Genomic DNA, 12,321 nt, shown 5'->3' with positions numbered 1-12,321 from the left:
ACATATTTTTTTATTATAAAAATAATCATTTTTATTAAAATCTATATATAAATTTTTGAAATAATTAAGGGTATTTATGTAAAATGAGTTACTTTTCGAGTATCAATACTAAAAAAATTAAATTCATACATATGAAAATTATTTTACCCCTTTAATCAATTAATTCATGATTTTATAAAAAATTTATTCCTATTAAAAAATTATTTTTATTAGAAAATAAAATTTTCGGGTACTAGAATTTTTATTTTGCGTAGTTGTGATATGGTTAGACCGCACGTGTTGATTTATGAAGATATTGTATGATTAGATAGATGCGTAAAATGTTCCAGGCAAAAGCTCGAGCATAATTGAAGCTTTTAATTCACAGGGGTCCCAACAACACTACAACTTTCTAGGTTTTGACAATAGAGTTGCCAAAGCACGTGACCAACACTTAGGCTCGTTTTCACATATTTACAAAACTTGTTTTTAGAAATCGTTTTTTTCATTCTTCAACTTAAAAACAATTTTTATAAATAAATTTTAAAAAATATTATTAAATAGAGTAATGTTTTTTAAAACTACTCCTACTTATTCTCTAAAATTTATTTTCTATTTCATTTTATTTTAAAAAATTATTTTCAAACAATTTTTAAAAATAATTTTATATTTTTTAAAATAAAAAATTATTTTTAAATCATACGATCAAACAAATTCTTAATTTAATTTTCTAAATTACAATCAATAATCAATTAAAGTGTGTTTGATAGTGATTATAAGAAACGTTTCTAACATTTTTAATATTTGAAAATTTTTATCTTTTAAGTATTAAAAATATTAAAAATACTTTTTAAAATCACCATCAAACGCATTCTTAATTAATTAAATTATGATTGGGATATATTTACTCTTTTTGTATTTTTAAAAATAAAAAATAATAACAATTTCTTATATGTTATTAAAAAAATATGAAATATCACACATATTTAATATTATTTATTTATATTAGTAAGCCATTTTTTATTTCTTTATAAACAATATTTATGATTAAAATTATTAAAATTTATAAATAAAAATATAGTATATCATTAAATATAAAAATAATACATATATTAATATTATTTTAACATGCATTATTATTATTTTACTATATAATTTATTATCATTTTTATTTAGAAATTTAATTTTTAAAAAATTTTAAATATGAGTTAGTAAAAAAAATTAATATCTCAAATTTTTAAATAGTTTAAATTTTTTTTATCTTTTTAATATTAGCCCTTAAAAGTTTTTATATCTATATAAAAATTATTATTATTTACTTTAAAAAAAAAAAGAAAGAAATATATATAAACAAACATTAAAATTTTAAATAATACGAATATTTTAGTAATGTTTGGGAAGTTTTAATCACAATGTTTATGACTTTTAAAGTAGCTTAACATAGAAAAAAAAGAAAAAAAAAGAATAATATAGCTTTTTCGAAAAGACATTTTTTTTTTTTTTACTTTTATGGGTAGTTGGATATACTTTAATACAACTTTTGTAACACCACATCTGCCCTTTTATTTATAAAAGAAAAAAAATTAAAATTTCAAAATACTAAACATTTTATTACAAAAAAAAAAAAAAAAAGATTTGGTTGGGAACCGAAAGAAGTAAGGGCTCTTTTAGGGCCGTAGCATAGCATTGCGGTGCATGTGTACCATAAGAAAGAGAAGAAAAATGGTTTTGGATGGTGCATGGCTCACCTGCAGGCTGTATTGCTGCCGTGAAAAACCAAAATTTGTATGGGCAAGTCAATGCCACTAAGTCAAGGTTAGTGCAAGGTTTCATAAGTGGGTGCAGGCTAGTGGTTCCCACCCTACTGCACAACCAACTTTTGCTAGGGTATGAAATCTTCACTCCAAGGCCCTATGCCTGATAAATCTGGGTTGCGTCTAGGGGCTATTGCAAGCATTAGAAATAGTGGCAAAAATTAAGAAGGATAAAAATAAAATAAAATAATAAAAGAAATTGAATATTAAGAGTTTTAGTTTAAATAAATAGAATAGAATATATTCTTGGAAGAGAGTTGGAACCTATACAATTTTACAAAATTTAAGAACTTACTAATTTAGATAATTAATTATTAATAATTATATATATATTTTTTTATGTTTATGTTAGGTGTGCATTAATTCTTTAACTTACTAGTTTTAGATAATTAATTAATAATAATAATTTTATTATTTATGTTTATGTTAGGTGTGATTTAATTCTTTCATAAATTTTAGTGATTTCTTGGAGATAAGGGTTAATGGTGTAGTAAGTCATTTATAATTCCCTATCTATTTTTCATTTGTTTTTTAAAGTATCAAAATATTTGGATTCCCTAGAATGGATGAAGGGATACTTTTTTTGAAATATATTTTCATTTGTTCTTAGTTTACAAAATAAATTGAGAATATCTTATGATTTGTTTATTATTTTACAAGTAAATTTGTATTATTTAATTTATTATAAAAAATTTTAAAACTCTGGTTATTAATGGTCTTGGTTAACAAAGGATAAGTTATTAACCTTTATCACGTGGGAGTAGTAATGCAGTGCAACTCTAGCTGATAAGGGTGTTATTAGCATTTGGTAAATTATTGATTGGAAACCTTTCCATCCATCGGTAAAAGAAACAATTTGAGGTTAGTCATCTAGTGTGAGTTCAATTATTTGTGCATAGTGTTATTATGAGTAGACTAAAGTAAAATAGTTGTTTATGAAATAATTTTAAATATGAATTAATTTTGCAAAGTGTATTATTTGGTTCTATCTTTAAATTGAAAGTGTTGAATTTTCTGAAAAAGTAAATTAAATTATTGAATTCAATGAGCTTACTTGTTAGTTGATTTTTTCTATCTTTTATTTCATAAAGAAGAGTTATTTTCAGTCAATTTTGAGTTTATGAGTATAGAGACTCAATTTAGTGACTTCTCAAATGAGGCTAATATTTACCCTTCTTATGTGACAAGTTATGGTCAACCTTTAAGTTCAACCAATGAAGAGTATGGTATGTCAAGCTATTCTCCTTCTGTGTAAAAGTCATACCAAGTTTCATATCAGATGCAATGAGGATTTGACACAAGCACATGAGTGAACCTCGAATATCCCATCCATGTAGAGGCAATGGGCAGGACTCAAGATATTTATGTATGACGTGTTAGAATTTTTAATCAATACTATTGAGGTTCAATGAGTTGATACCAATATTGTCTCCAACAATAAGACAAAGATTCTTCATCTACCAATTCCATTGAACCACATCAATCATCATTTTGGTATTAAATGGTCTTTGCAATGTAATATGTACAAATTATTGATATTTAATGAAATCAAATCTTTCATATAGTTTCATAATGAGTGCATACTTGCAAAATTCACATTTCTTATTGATCGACACAATATAATTATATTTAATATCGCAAATTATATATATATATATATATATATATATATATCAATTTCTTTAACAAAACAACTTTAAAATGTCTATTATACTTATATTTACATTTGTAAGAGTTTTTCCTTACATTTCTATGAGTTTTGATCAAAATATCTGATGATATATCTCCGATATTCTAATAAATACTTTCTCATAATATTGAGTATAAAAGCAATGATCCATGAGATCCTCTTATATATCCTATAAACTAATATGCCTCTTAGGTAAATGGGGTAAAATATAGTTTGGAATGAATATTCTAAAAAAGGATAGGGAAAGTGATGAGAAAACCATCATTGATCTCACATGTCCATCAAAGTTTGATTTCTTCTTTCAATTTTTCCATTTTGCAATAGAGTCCTGGGTGCACTCAATTAGGATATAATCTCATAATCCCATACTCCCTAAGTAAATAATTAAACCTACTAATCACACCATTACAAGTTGATCAAAGTCTCTTGATATGTTTACTCCATAGGTTTTCTGATTCTACCTTAAATTCAATGAATTTATCCAAGGCATCATACTCCTATGCATATCCAAACTTAGAGCAATCATTAATAAAGGTGATGAATTTCTCTGTGCATGAACACTCCAAATATTATTTTGTTCTATGTTCTTTAGTAATAAAAGGGCTTTTTGGTCATTTTACTATCTATACAAGATTTTTAGATTGAAAAACCTTTTGGAATCAAAGTATCTAAACTTAACCAATTTTTGGATCCTATTTAGATTAATATGATATAGGTCTAGATATCAAATGTTTGATTAGCTCTAGATTTTTCCTTTGAGTGAGATTTAACTATTCTCATTAGTTGGCAAAACTAGTAATGAAAATATATGGAAGAAATAGTATGTCCCACTAGCTTGCATGGCTAACCTTGAAATTGAAGCTAAAGTAAGTACATTCTCATTATGTAGCATTCTCACTTGTTGAAAGAATTATAAAGAATTAAAAATAGTGGGTCGGGAATGTATCCACCACTATTTATTCAACAATATGATGTGTACTTTCCTTTGTAAAGAATCATGAATCTCTTCATTCTGTATCCTAGGCTCAAACTAGGTGCATAAAAATTCCCTACATTAACTAGATCCTAGCAGTGGAAGCAAAAAATTCAATTTTTAACATAAATAGGATCTAGAATAGTGCTTTAGAAAACACCACATCTGATTTAGATGTTCCCAAATGAATTTTGTTTAAAGAAAACAAGATTTATAGTCGTAGAAAGTCTTGCATACCCATGATTTTTCATCTGATGACTTTACCTTGATTTTTGGCACGCAAATGGTGGGGTGTTTGGGATGGTGGAGGCTAAATCTCTCTTCTTTCCCTTTGGATGATGGAATCTAAAAAGTTAAAAATCTTAACCCTTAATGAGGTATTTATAGGGTTCCCTATTAGGCTTAAGTGACTTGAGCTCATTAAGGGCTTGAGTTACTTAATCTAACCCAAAAAAAGGTCTTAAGTAATTGATTAATCTAACAAGGTTGTCCAATTAATTAATTAACTTAAACCAAAGATGTTGTTCACTAACCCATATGTAGCCTTATGAAATTACCAAAATGCCCTTATGCATATAAGTGAACCTAGAAGTTATTAACCCTTACAAATCATGCCATTAAGGCATAAGCATGTGTTGATGTTGTAAGACGTTATCCAAAGATCCAAGTATGGTACACTTAGTCTTCTAATTCGCTTTATGTCAATATGATAAACATCATTTTCCTCTTAAGTGAAATGTTCATTAAGGGAAGATCGAGTGATTTCCTAAGTTACCTACTTTTAACTCCTCTGAAGTGTGTACTATGTCCAAATTCCTTTGCCAATCCAAAAAGTTTGGACTAGTCAATTTATTAGTAGTGAGAATCAAGTTAAGAGGATTGTACAACATGATATCTGTAAGAAAAATAAGAAACATGTTAATTAACTAAGTATATAAAGCAAGAATAAATTTAGCAAAAATGTAGAGCTCTCAAGACTACATATCTATTCACAAGCTATCCTAGTATCATAAAAATCAAGCCTATGGTGGGTAAGTCATGACTTTATTACTATTTAGAGACCCTCTTAGATTAATCTCCCTTCTTTAACCATAATGGTGCCTAAGGCAAGATCAACATACCTTTAGTTTCACTCATGGACTATGCAAGTGGGACCATAATGGGTCATTCAACCACTTTATATCTAAGTTGAGTGTATAACCATTGTCATTGACATCAATGTCACCAACTGAGGAACCCTACTGGTAGGGTGATTGCTCCTACTATAAACATATATGATCTCATCCTAAAGGAAAGTCCATCTCCCTTGATTCCTAGAACCCAACCCATTGGTAGGGTGCTAATGAATTCAAATGAAGATAGGCTCGACGATAAAGACCATGGGCTTTGGTAAGGCCCTTTCCTACTTAATTTTTTTAAAAGAAAAACATTTAGTAATTTTGGTACCATTTCTCAAATAAATTCTCTATCATAAGACTTTCCAAATCTATTATTTATATCTTAAATTGGGACTCTTGTGCTAAAAGAATTGTTATCTTATTCATTATCCTTGAATTATCCATATTGACAAAGGTCTTTTTTCTTAAAGGAGAAAAGCCTGATAAACTAGGTGGTTTCCTTATTTTTGTACGGGGAGGAGGAGAGCTTGGAGAACCACCTATCTAAAACCAAGTGGATAGGCTAAAGGAATAACAATAACCAATTCAAGAAAATAACATTCGAAAAACTTTTTATGAAAATTTATTTCTTAAGAAAAATCCAAAATCACTTTTCCAATATTTTATTAATCTTTAACACATGCTAAAAATAAATGACATAAAAGAAATGATAGAATAAAAATAATGGTTCCCATGGCCTTTCAGATTCTATTTCATAAATTTGGTAATACCATTTGGATTCCATCTAAATTTACCAAAATAATATTTGCAACACAAAATAAGGTTAATAAGCAATTTACAAGCAAACCTTATACTATTACAATTATCCTAAAAAGCCTTATCCAACCAATACATCTTTCCTTACTATCAATCTGTCATCATGACCACTCGAGCGCCCAAATTTTCTACAAAGGGTATTGGAAATCACTCAGAACACTTGAAAGGACACTCGAAAGGCTTTGAGCATTGGATGTAGCTTTGAGTGCCTAAACATTGTGAATGCTCAAACACTAATTTAGCCACTCAAGCACCCTTGCAAAAACCCAAATTCTGATGACTAGTTTCTACATCTTCGACCGTTGTTTTCTCCATGGGAATTGTTATTTCTAGTAGGGGAATGCACATAACTGCCTCATGATTGTCTGAATCACTTCCAAACTTTCCAATAGTTACATAGAATGGTAAAAATAAGATTTTTACATCAAAATTCTATACTCCATTGATTTGGACTTTACAAACCAATCTAAGGACAAAACAAGATTTTACAAGGAATTGAAAAATCTTATACCTTTTATGGGGTTTACAACCCATCTAGGAAAGATAAAAAACAAATCAACCATAATATTCACAATTATGACCATCATATTAAAAGATGATAAAGTCACATGGACATATATTAATCCCTAAAGCCATGGGATGAATAAAACATCTTGTAAAATCAATATTTACACACCCTAAAAAAGTTTTAACATGTTTTTGCCAACCCTAAGGATATAATACCAATTGTAGGGAATCTCAGATCTCTCAATTCCCTATGTCAGGCTCAAGTTAGGTGCATGAAAACTCCTTAAGTCAACTAAACCCTAGTAATGGAAGCAAAAAATCAATTTTTAACATGAATAGGATTTGCAATAGTGCTTTAGAAAATATCATCTTTTATTTGGATGTTCTCAAATCAATTTTATTTGAAAAAGACAAGAGTTGTAGTCGCAAAAAGTCTCACATACCCACAATCTTCTACCCAATGACTCCATCTTGATCCTTGGTACTTAAACTATGGGGTGTTTGGAAGGGTGGAGACTAAAAGCTCTCTATTTTCTCTCTAGATGATAGAAGAAGATTGAAAAATTAGAAACCTTAACCCCTAAAGAGGTATTTACAAGATTTTTTACAAGGCTTAAGTGACTTAAGCCCATTAAGGGTTTAAGCCACTTAATTTAGCCTTTAAAGGATTCTAATTGATTAATTAATCTAACAAGGTCGTCCAATTAAACGATTAGCCTCAACCAGAGACATTGTTCACTAACTCATGTATAACCTTATGAAATTACAAATATTACTTTATGCACATAAGTGAACTTAGAGCTTATCCAACTCTCATAAACCATGCCATCAAGGTATATGATCTCAAGCGAAGACCATTGAAACCCATAAAACAACATTAGATCCCTCAAAATCCAATTAGGAAATTGATTCAATATCTCACTATAAAGAATTAACTGTCAATACCCTATATAAATAATAATGAGATGAAACTCGGGTCCGTGACCTATTACTATCCATTACATGTAGACACCCCATGAACTAATGTTTGTAATCTAACAAGGTAGTGTTATCATCTATCAAAATCTTCAATCCTTGAGTTATAGATCTCATCTATTATGTGATCATTTGACATATTCTAACTCCAAGGAATATATGTCAAATTTTCACTAAAGGAAATGTTATGGCTATAATCTTCATGATCACATATCATTTGGATCATCTAAGTAGATACATTGTCTCAATACAATAAGATATAATGAGGCCTCAATTGGGAATATCTATTGTCACCAACCTCCATCAACAATGACCCAATTAATAAAAATATATGATCACATTAGGGTCTTACCCATAGGTCAAAGTTTCCTATTGATTTTGACACGAACTTAATATTCTCTCAAGGTTGAGAGTGCATGCAATATAGTAGCTTCGTGAATCATGACAACTGATAGACTTACGTCATGATTCACCATAGGTTTTGTCCAATGTGTAACCATACACACAAGAAAACTCATCATGAGAAACTCATCTTGACAACCAAAACAGACTATCCCTTTAATTAGGAGGTAGTGCACTCTAATCACTACTAGATTACCTAAAGTCATGAACAAATTGTGAAAAACTCATTATCTTGTAAGGAACTCATGACTTGTATCCTCTAGGCAACTCTTAATGCATTTAAGTCATGTATAATGCAAGTGATATAGACTAATATGCTTAAATAACTAATTAATGCATATGGGATATTAAAGTGAACAAGCAACATAAATAAATAAATAAATAAATAAATTTATTAAGGAATCTAAAACTACTATACCATGTCATGATTTCCAAGGCTCTATCCCAACATTCTTTTCCTTAGGTAATTCGAACATTCTCTTTCCAATGCCTTAAAGACCACAAAGAAACCACTTACTGATTCATGCCCAGTCGGTGTATCAACTGACTTATGTTCAACTAGTGCTGATAGAGGTAGTAATCAACATAATTTATAACCTATTACACCATGAACTAGGGTAGCAGAGACAAAGCTACTATAGTATAGTGGCTCTAGGATCGTTCACTGGGAAGGGTTTTCAACTCATAACTGATACCAATTCAAAGCTGAGTTGGTGCTTTTTCATTTCAAGGTTAGTTTTAAAAGAAAACATAAAGTTGTTTGAGTAAAAGGGTTTGGTTTTTAAACTAACCAAAAAGAAAGTAATGGAAATTACTTATGAAGAAAAACATTCCTTGAAGGTTTAGGTTCATAGGGGAGATTCCTTATACAAAAACAGAGCTTCGGTCATTTGGTTTGATTCCTCGCATTAGAGAATTAACATGTAGTCAATTCTCTAACCGGTGTTGTACAGATGTAACCTTTAACTGGATTCCAACTCTAATTCCCTCTCACTGATGCAACTTGCAATAGCTCGTGCTTCTCATCTAGCATTTTCCATTCAAGGTGATCTTTAACTTTGGATTTCCCTTCTCAAGCTCGCAAGAGATAACTAATGGAAGTCTCATCGGAGTCCAAAAGCTTACCAAGTGTTGGCAATTCTAGAAAATCCTACCTCCAAGTCACTTCCCAAAAGCTTGTAAGAGATAAACAAGTGCATCTCCACAGACGGAGATCACGTGTCTTACCAAGTACTGGCTCAAGTGACTTGAAGGTGTTTTAAGTTAACTAAAAACATAGAAATCATTAAAGGATCATACTTTCTCTTCATTAATCACTGAAACCACAAAGTTACTAATTCTTGCACTTAGAACCTTTCCCTGCAACCTTAACTCCAATGAACTAAAAGTCTAGCCACTCATTCTCTGAGGAAACTTCCTCAGAGCTTGCTTGGCTAGTAAGAAAACTAACGAGAAAACAAATATATATAAAAAAAACAGAGCAAGTGCTTTGGAAAAATATTTCTTGCTTTTCTTGATTACAATATAGATCGATATTCTTCCGATTCGATTCTTCTGTAAAGGAAATTACAAACTATTTATATGAGGTTATTCACCCTTTTTACTTACTTAAAAACTAAGGAATCCCATGATAGGTGGATTACAAGGAGAGTTTCGGAATTTAGACAACAAATATCTAAAGCAAAATATCCCAAAATATCTCAAAATATCGGTCGAAAATATCAGGAAGGTTCAGGAGAACACCGCTGCACTATATACTGAGAGAAAAACTCTACAGGTAAGCATTATCAGAATGTCCGGATATGTATATCCGGAGAAGTCGAAGCGTCCTCCTCTCCTATCCGGCTATAGGATATCCGGATGTAAAATGTCGGCGCACGGAACGTCCTCATTTTCCATCCGGATGTGAGATATCCGGATGTAAAATGTCGGCACACGAAATTCGTGAATATCACACCCGGATGATAGCATATCCTATCCGAATATGTTGTCCGGATGGAAAACATTACTCAAGCGAACAAGCCTTGCAACTTCATTCCGAAAGCTTGTCACATCCCACGTTCCGCCATTATCCAATGGTGTGTCCGGACATCTTTGCCATGGATTCCAAAGAATTCTCCTTAATTTCTGATTGCTTTGGTGATCAAAAAGTTATAAAAACACCAAAACTTAATACAATTTGATTAGAATTGATTGCAAGGGTCCTTAATATGTTAATTGGGTTAAAAGGTGATAACTACTACTCAAAGTATTTAAAAGAGTTAATTACAGGCTATCAAATAGCACTTTTTGAGTAGTAATCACCTACCCTGAGCTTACTATCGTATTCCCTTTATTGGACTTTCCTTTTTGGTGTTGTTCTTTGTCTTCTTGGTAGAAGAACCTGAAGAACCCTTGACTCTCATATGAACACCTTTCTAATATTTAAAAATCCTCTTAGCCATCTCATAGGAATTCAATACGGTCTTTAAAATGATACAAACCTTATGTTCATAATAGTCCTAAGGGCAACTTGTCTAACTGACTTGACCTTATCATCATATATCCCTTACAAACTAAAGAGCATATCAAAGACCGTGACAATAGACATGTATCATTGTTGCAACACATTATCTAAAAACCAAAGTATGAGACACTTGGTGTTCTGATCTATCTTGAGCTACCTTTAGCTAACTCTACAAGTTACCTATTTGGCTTCTTTATTATTAGTTACCATATCCAAATTAAATTTCCAATCCATACAGTTGGGCCTGGTCCATTAATTGATTATGTGAATGAGAGTGACAATAATAATAGACATGATATCTATGATAAAGAATATAGTCATGCATTTAACATTAAGCATTCAAGGCAAACAATAGTTTAGTAAATGTAGAGCTCTTAAGACTACATAGCCTTTACTAAGTATCATACTATCATAAGTATTAAGTCTATATTAGGCATGTTATGATCTTATTACTAAGTAGAGGCCCTCTCAAATTGATCTCCCTGTCTTAAACTTGAAAAGTTCCTAAGATAAGATCAACACAACTTTTAGTTTAGCCCTTAGTCCATGAAGGTCCCTACGTTGGGCAAGCCACTTTCATATTCTAAGTGTATAACTAAGATCCTTGACATCATTGTTACCAAGTAAAGAACCCCACCATTGGGTTGGTTATTTCTACTACTAACATATCTAGTCTCGTCCTTAAGAAAGTCCATATCTAGCCTAACCCGCCATTGGAGTGGTGATAGCCCAAAACCAAAAGAGGCCTTAAGATGATAATTAAAGTTCATATCCCTTGATTCTTTAGACCAACCTACCATTGTGGTGGTAATGACCCAAATCAAGATGGGTTTGATCTTGAAGGCTTTGGGTTTGCCATAGGTCCTTTCCCACTTGATATTTTGAAAAAATAAAAAGTTTTTTTTTTAAACATTAGTAACTAATTTGATGAATAAATTATTTTTTTATGAAATTTTTTTAAAATATTAATTTCTTAATTGGAAACCTAGTGTAATAGCATAATGTAATTTTGAAAATTTTAAAAACTTTTATGAAAGTATTTCATCCAAAAATTAATTTTGATAAAACCTCTATTTTTGAATTTTAACCCTATTTTCATAAAAAGTCTCATTATCTATACAATTCCAATTAATAAATATTTTATCTTGAAAATATTTTTAAAGTAAATATTTCTATCAAATTACTAAGTTTCCTTTAAATCTTTTGATGATGTCATAAATTATCTCAAATGAAAATTTTCAAAATATTTATTCTCTAAATTGAAAACTATAGTGTAATAAGGAAACTTCCCATCTATGAGATTTTGAAAAATTAAAAACATCTTATCCAATTAGGAAAAATTTAATTTTTCAAAGATTACCAAAAATAAATTTAAAGAAAATATTTTTAGTCCTTAAGAATAAAAGTTAGAGAGGAACTTTAGCTCTCTCAATTCAAAAATAAAACTTTTAGTAAATAAATTACCATCTTAAAATTTTCAAAAATTATTTGTTCTCCGAATTAGGGATTAGTGTAATAAGGAAATTTCCAAAAATTTGAAA

Source organism: Vitis vinifera, chromosome 10, assembly GCF_030704535.1.
Source record: "Vitis vinifera cultivar Pinot Noir 40024 chromosome 10, ASM3070453v1".
Taxonomy (NCBI): Eukaryota; Viridiplantae; Streptophyta; class Magnoliopsida; order Vitales; family Vitaceae; genus Vitis; species Vitis vinifera.
Note: the sequence above shows the minus strand (reverse complement) of the source record.